Source organism: Onychostoma macrolepis, chromosome 06 (genome assembly GCF_012432095.1).
Source record: "Onychostoma macrolepis isolate SWU-2019 chromosome 06, ASM1243209v1, whole genome shotgun sequence".
Lineage (NCBI taxonomy): Eukaryota > Metazoa > Chordata > Actinopteri > Cypriniformes > Cyprinidae > Onychostoma > Onychostoma macrolepis.
In genome coordinates, this window is record NC_081160.1 from 22,788,918 (window position 1) to 22,796,051 (window position 7,134).

The following is a 7,134-nucleotide window of genomic DNA, read 5'->3' on the forward strand; positions in this document are numbered from 1 at the left end:
TGCTTCTCTCTACTAATAACTTCACTTATGATTTCATTTGGAATCCCTAAGTTGTGCATGCAAATGATGGATATCTTAATATCTGCAATAGCTGGCTTGTCTTATGGTTTGCTACCAGAGTCACATAAAAGAAGAGTGTATTTGAAAGATAAGGAAGGCAGGGCACACATTATTATCTGCTACCACCCTTACCAGTTAATGTACGGTAAAAGGATATTCTGGGATGAAGTGGAAAGTCAAAAGATGTACAAGTGAGAAAAAACTTTACCACATCACTAAATATATAAGAGCTATAAGATGAGTGACAGTTGAAACATTTCCGGTGAGTCTACATGATCAAGCATCAACACAATCATGTTAGTTTCGTTCTATTAATAAGGACATCTCATAGATACAGTGGTTTATATACAGCAGTTATGGCACTTGCTAAGTTCAAACCTCAACCTCACCTCTAACCCATACAAGCCAGTTAATATCAAAAGATTTCATGCAAAACATGATTTGACTGATTCATGAACTTCTCATATTGTGAGGACCACTTCATATGTCCTCAAAAGTCAGTTTTCGTCTGATTTTATTTATGAAGACATTCGGAGAAATCTGGAACTCACAAATGCACTCTGTGGAAGTCCTTGTATTCAACGCCCATTCTTAAAATCCACTATAGTAGTAGACAAAAAGCAGTATAACCATGCTGGCCTTTCCTACAATCAAACAAACAGCATAAAAAAAAATAATAATAATAAAAAAATGATGTTAGCGTTTAATGAAGATACTGAGATAAGCAGGCTATATCCTACTCTTAGAGATGGGACCTTGAGAAACTACAAATTAGTTAATATTTAAAAATCTGCTTGCCTGCTTGTCTTTTTCTCCCTGGCTTTAACATTTTTTTCAGCCTAGTTTGGTTGTGTGTATGCATTAGATATTCAAGTATTGAATTACTTTATTGCAACCTTTCTCACATTTATAAATCACTGACTCTTTTTTTTTCTCTCCCTCCCTCTCTCTATCAGCAATTCTCAAAGTAAATTAGTAGAAGTTGGTGGTTCTGTGGCTTTTTGATCAGTCCATGATCAGATGTCACCGCTGCACTTGCATCAGCATTACCTTAATGATAAAATCGTTTATTTATTTATATAATCAAACTATTTGTTTCTAAATCTGCACGATGATTTTATTAGCCCTTATTTGTACGCTGGAGCTCAACATGCATATAGTGTTCCTGTGTGAAATGATGTGTTTGTGTTTGGTTTTGCACCTGCTTTACCGCTTTACAGGAAACTTTGACCTCACCCCCCCTTCACTTAGACTTTCTCGTTCTCTGTTTGCGCTCTCTATCCAGGTTTGTCTCTGCAGATACCTGGGCTCTTTGCTGAGACATTAGCGAGGACAATGTGGTTTTACTCAGAAACAGACCGCCCCATATAAGAACCACCTAAGGCCAGTTGCACAACCTGCAAATGCATCCCCAAACTCGCTTACAAAATAAACTGAGCTCATGGGTGTCCTTCATGTTCTCAATATAAGAAAACTATTTTGTACGCCGTTCCAGTAAATACCCATGCTGACCTCACCGCATTCCTCTCCATTTGCCCGAATCTGTGTATCTGTGTCTGTGTTTGTGTGTAAATGACTTTTCACTGACACGTTGACATTCTGAGCATGAGCAAAACTGAGGAGACACAATGCAGCGGGGTTTTCCACTTGTGTGGGAAGGTTGAGTTTAATATTTCTAAAACTGATTTCTAACATTTTGTATTTACTATTTTTAAAACTTACTGTTTTAAAACTTGCCTATTTTTTAATTATCTTTATTATTACGCATCTTTAAATGGATCCTTATCATTGCTTATAGCATTAAAACACCTGTTCAAGACAGCATGTAAAAGCATTATTATTCATGATATATCTAAAAATATTTAGCCTATGCTTTAAGTGCATACTAACGTTTGAGCCTTGTCAGAACTTCGTTACCCTTGGTTAACCTGCGTTGATCTGAATTGTTTTGTAAAGTAGCCGTGAGTTAAGGTGGTTGGTAACAGTGGTTTTAAATGCCATACTAATGTCTGCAAGTGAATCTCACAAATCCTGTCATGAATATATTTTAAAATCAATCATTATTACATAAATGTTTCTATTTATTAACAATTAATTAATAATATTTATTTTATTTTTTTATCTTGACTAGGGACAGTTTAGATATTAATATTTTAAGTCTTTTAAACTCAGTCCTCCATCCATAATATAGCTTTCTCCTGTCAAAAAGTAATGTAGTCTGAATCAGGAGAGAGATATTCACAGATCAAACACCGTTTACAAGTGTATACAGTCCAAAGCCGTTCTAAACAAATACGTTGTGGATTTAGATATGAGAGGAAATTGACTTTTTCATATTATTTTTTATTTATTATGGAATAAAAGTTGAAACACCTTAATAAAAAGAGTTTCATTCTGCCTTTGGTGAGCAAGTAATGTAATACACATTTTTTCTAAATCTCTTAGGACGAAGAAACACTCCTCAGACCATCCAAGGCGTATGAGTTTAAGTAAATTTTCAGCAAATTCAGCATCTTTTCAGTTGTTTTAAGAAACAATGTCAACGTATATTCCAAATTGTATTTAAAAAGAATACATATTGTAGACTTTGTTTCCATGAACACCTGTTTAATGCTTACAGTAAAGCTAACAAAATTCTCAGTAGACAGTACGTTGATGTTCACCAGGAAACTCATATCAGCTAGGGCACACTTCCAAGACAACACCCACAGTATTAATACCCAGACAGAAATAGAGAGGGGACAGGAGCTGATAAGACAACCATTCATTTTTCAGCTTTTACACAACTTTATCTAAAAGATGTGCAGCACCCCGCCCTGATTTAGACCCATGTTTACACACTAAAACACACACACACACACACACACACTTACTACTACTACTACTACCCTTTTAGGTCAGCTTGCCCAATACTCACTCTATTCTGTGAATTTTAGATGATCAACATTTCTCAATATATTTGGGGTAAACCTGTAAACACACAAAAAATAAAACCTACACTGGAATCCATTAAGGTTAGTTTGGTAACAAGTTAGATTAGGGAACATATCCACTAGTAACTTAAGAGTTTTCTCTCATTAACATCCTAACTTGCTGCTTATTAATAGCTTGTAGGGTAGTTAAGTTTAAGTATGGGGTAATTAAGGGATCTAAAATATGGTCATGCCGAACTGCACTGTAAAAAAATAAAAAGTTGAGCGAACTTAAAAAAACATTTTTTACCAGCTTCAGCAGATTTTTGAGTTGGCTCAACTTTTTTTTTTTACAGTGTGGGCATTATATGAATATGTGCTTTATAAGTACTAAAGTATAGCCAAAATGCTAGTTATATGCATGCTAGTAAGAAATATATTTAATGGTTAATAGTGTTCCCTAAATCTAAAGTGTTAGCATTAGTTTCAATAATGGTAGATTTTAAATAAGAACTGTTTTAAAAAAAAAAAAGAAAAGAAAAAAAGATGGCTTATTTGTGAGTATTTTTCCACTATAGGGGCATGTTGTTACTAAAAGTCAGTAAATTAATTTATTTCCTAGGCAGTAACAGTAAAAAGTTTAAAGCTGCAGTCCATAAGTTTTGCCTCTTTGTCGCCATCTGTGTTTGAAAAATTGCAGCTGCTGCGGAATTATCTCGCTTATGTGGGTTGTACTCTGGCACGGCTCCAGCGCGGATGAATCTAATGTTTTGAGGTGAATGTGTAGGTGTCAGTCACCACACCGGTGTGGATGTTTACTGTACTTCGCAATCACAGATTCTAGCCTATGTCTTGGAATATATGACCCAAATAAGAATTTTCACCGTATACTGCCATCTGAACAAGTAAGTAACAAGTCTGCCACGTTTGTTCTGACCAACTGAGGAAAAAAACATTACCATAAATTGCGCTACCAATGGTGATTTAATCTAAAGATCAGTTAGCTCATATCACATCAAACCGTTCAAAGTATTATTATTGTTATACTTTATTCTCAAATTATTAATGTTAACAACATCAGCATTGCGTGACTATGAGTAGTGTGTTTTAATAGTGTGTTTTAGCGTGTAGATTTCAATTTCTGTACAGTCTAATCTAATTGTCATGCCATTCAAATTTCATATTAAGAAATTCTTTTAACCAAAAAAGCAAATTATTCTCCCTTCGAACTGGTTTTCGTCAAAATACAAATCTTGCGTAGCCTAAGCCCAGGCTATCTGTAATCAGAAGCACATTTAAAACTGAAATATAATTTAATTTCATTCACATGTGTTTCATAAACACATAATCCTTTCTGGATTACAATCCGCCATGAAAATGATACATTTAATTATTCTAGCTGCTGTGAGAAAAAGCTAAATGATCCGCCACCTGCAGGACCCTCACATGTGATAGCCTACTAGCCGGGACAACTTCTTTAAGTTTACAGATGTGACGTAATGACGCAGGGACATGCTCGAATTTCCCGCGAAAACCTACCCGTACCACTCAAATTAGAAAACATTATAATAAGCTAAACGTTGTGAATCGGACTAAAGTAAGGCGATAGTTTTGAACACTGGCTGGTTATATACTTGCTCAAATATTGATTTCGGATCATTTTTAACCAAAAAAAAGTTACGGACTGCAGCTTTAAATGGCTTTTTTTTTTTTTTTGTCGAGAAAACTTCAATTTAATAGTCCTTTAATTACTCCTCTGTAATTCTGATACCTCATTTTAGATCTATGTTGGATATGCTTCAAAGGTCAAATGCAAAGGTCATTCTCATGCATGCCTTACATTGGGTTTATGAAAGCCTTAGTAGACACCGATGTTATGAGAACTATTTTAAAGACTCTGAAAGGTCTTATTTAGTGCTGATGCAGGGCCTCCTGTGCAAAAACTCAAGCAAGGCCAATATAATAAAGGCCCGTCTCTGATTTTGGAGACCGTTTCAAGTTTCCATAGGTGTAAACTACCACTCTTCACATAGCTTCACTGACCTCGGCTCAGTCTCCCCTCCCTTCTCTTTCTGGGTTCGGAGTAACGTCCGACCATCTACTCTGTGGCACAAGGCACCTCTTATCTCCTGTTCCCCGCATGGCAACGAAAATCAACCTACGCTCTGCTAACGATCGTCATGTGAATGTGCGCCCTGATAAACTCTATTCTCTCCTCGTTCTCTCACACACATACTCACCACAATGAGTTGAAGTACTCATGAAACGTCTGCTCTGTATTAGATATCTTAGAGGTGCTCAGAAGATGAGATCTATCACTGTTAGCCAAAAACAAACACTCAAATTTCAATTCAAGCAATCCCATTTCCATTCCACCCAGCCAATATTGATTCAGTAGCTGCTCTCATAGATCTCTTTTCCTCAGTATTACAGCAACTTGAAGACAATCGCTGTATTTAAACATGTCTACTCCCATATTGTTTAGTATGCGAAAAACAGTAGGTGAAAACTATCCAGGTGGCCTGCTACTTCCATACTATCCCATAAAGCCATATGGAGGAGCTGTAACGGCATTGAAGAGACATCCGAATTTCATTTATACCACCCATATGCATACTACATAGAACAACACTGTTCAAACCAAATGTAGTTGCCTACTAGACAGTATGCGATTTATTAACATACTGTGTCTACCATATAATAGGGAAGTATCAAGTAGGCTATGCATATTTGGATGCAGCCAATATGAACTAACAAGTCAAATGTTGCTGATTACGTTGATACATCTGAATGTCAGCCATAAGCTACTGAATTTTCACTCTATAACAATCTCTTCCAAAGGAGTTTCATAAGATTTAGTTTGCCATAAATTCTGTATATTCCAGATAAAACACAGCTCCAAATTAAAACTTATACTAGTGACTAACACTAAATAAATTGTAGGCCTAGTGTTCATAAAACAGATTCAAAGGTCCAAAAAACGAAATAATTATTTAAATCATACATTTGATACTAAATCAGAGAACATCATTTGCATTCTAATATTTTCAATATATCAAAACCCATAATCTAAGTTTGTATAAACTGAGGAAGCCTTTTTTGAACGACTCCTCAATTTGCATTCAAATATGTTTAGCCTTTTGTTTTTGAACGACCCTCTGTGTGGCGTCCCCGTTCCGCAGTGTCCTATAAAAAAGGATGCAAAACCGCTGTTTGTGCAGTAAATGAAATCTACAAGGGGCAAAATTTCCATGGCTTCCTTTATATAAAAAAAATATCAATAGGGTATTGTCTACAAAGCATGCTGAAGCATCATCTCTGTTGTTTGCCAAGATCTCCTAAACGTTTCAAGGTGGCAGCGCTGTTCACTTTGGAGTTCCAGTTGAGAAGTTAAAAAGCAACATAGCTTAGAACACAGCAGACATTCTGCAAGACGTACCAGGCAGCATCTGTCCCACAGGCCGATAGCCTCAGTGTGTGTACAACACCTCCATCTAGTGAGCATAAAAATAAAATGCAAGTGAGCTTAAATTTTTTTCAGTATGAACTTGAACTGGATGATCTTTCCCTCATATCTATGCAAATTAATGCACATAAAAAAGTTTATAGACTATGGTGTATATTTGTCAGCTTTGTGTTCTATACACGTTTTACAACTAAAATTAATCTCTCATAACCTATTGTGAATCTCAGGCATTCATATTTTACTATAAGAGCAAGCATACAATGTTATAATTTATATTCAAGATAAATTAATGCATGGTTTGGTATAATTTACCTTTCTAACACAACAATACAGAGTGTAGAGGGGGTAAGCGGACAGTTTTTTTTCCTTTATGTGTCCTGTAATTATCAATAAAATTATCATAAAAATAGACAGATATAATACACTTGGAGAAATTTATAATACACATTTTAACCGAAAACCATATCACAGATATATATATATATATATATATGATATAATACCTTGACAAAGTTTATTATATCTGCCATGTAGAAATGTATTTTTAATAAGAAAAATGGTTTGAGCATGAAATATACTTATTTTTTAATCAATCACATGCCGCTATATTTGATGGGCCCTTTATTAACATATTGACAAAAATATTTCATTTTTCTAGATTAATAGGATGACACTGCCTTGCCTACCCCACCCTCC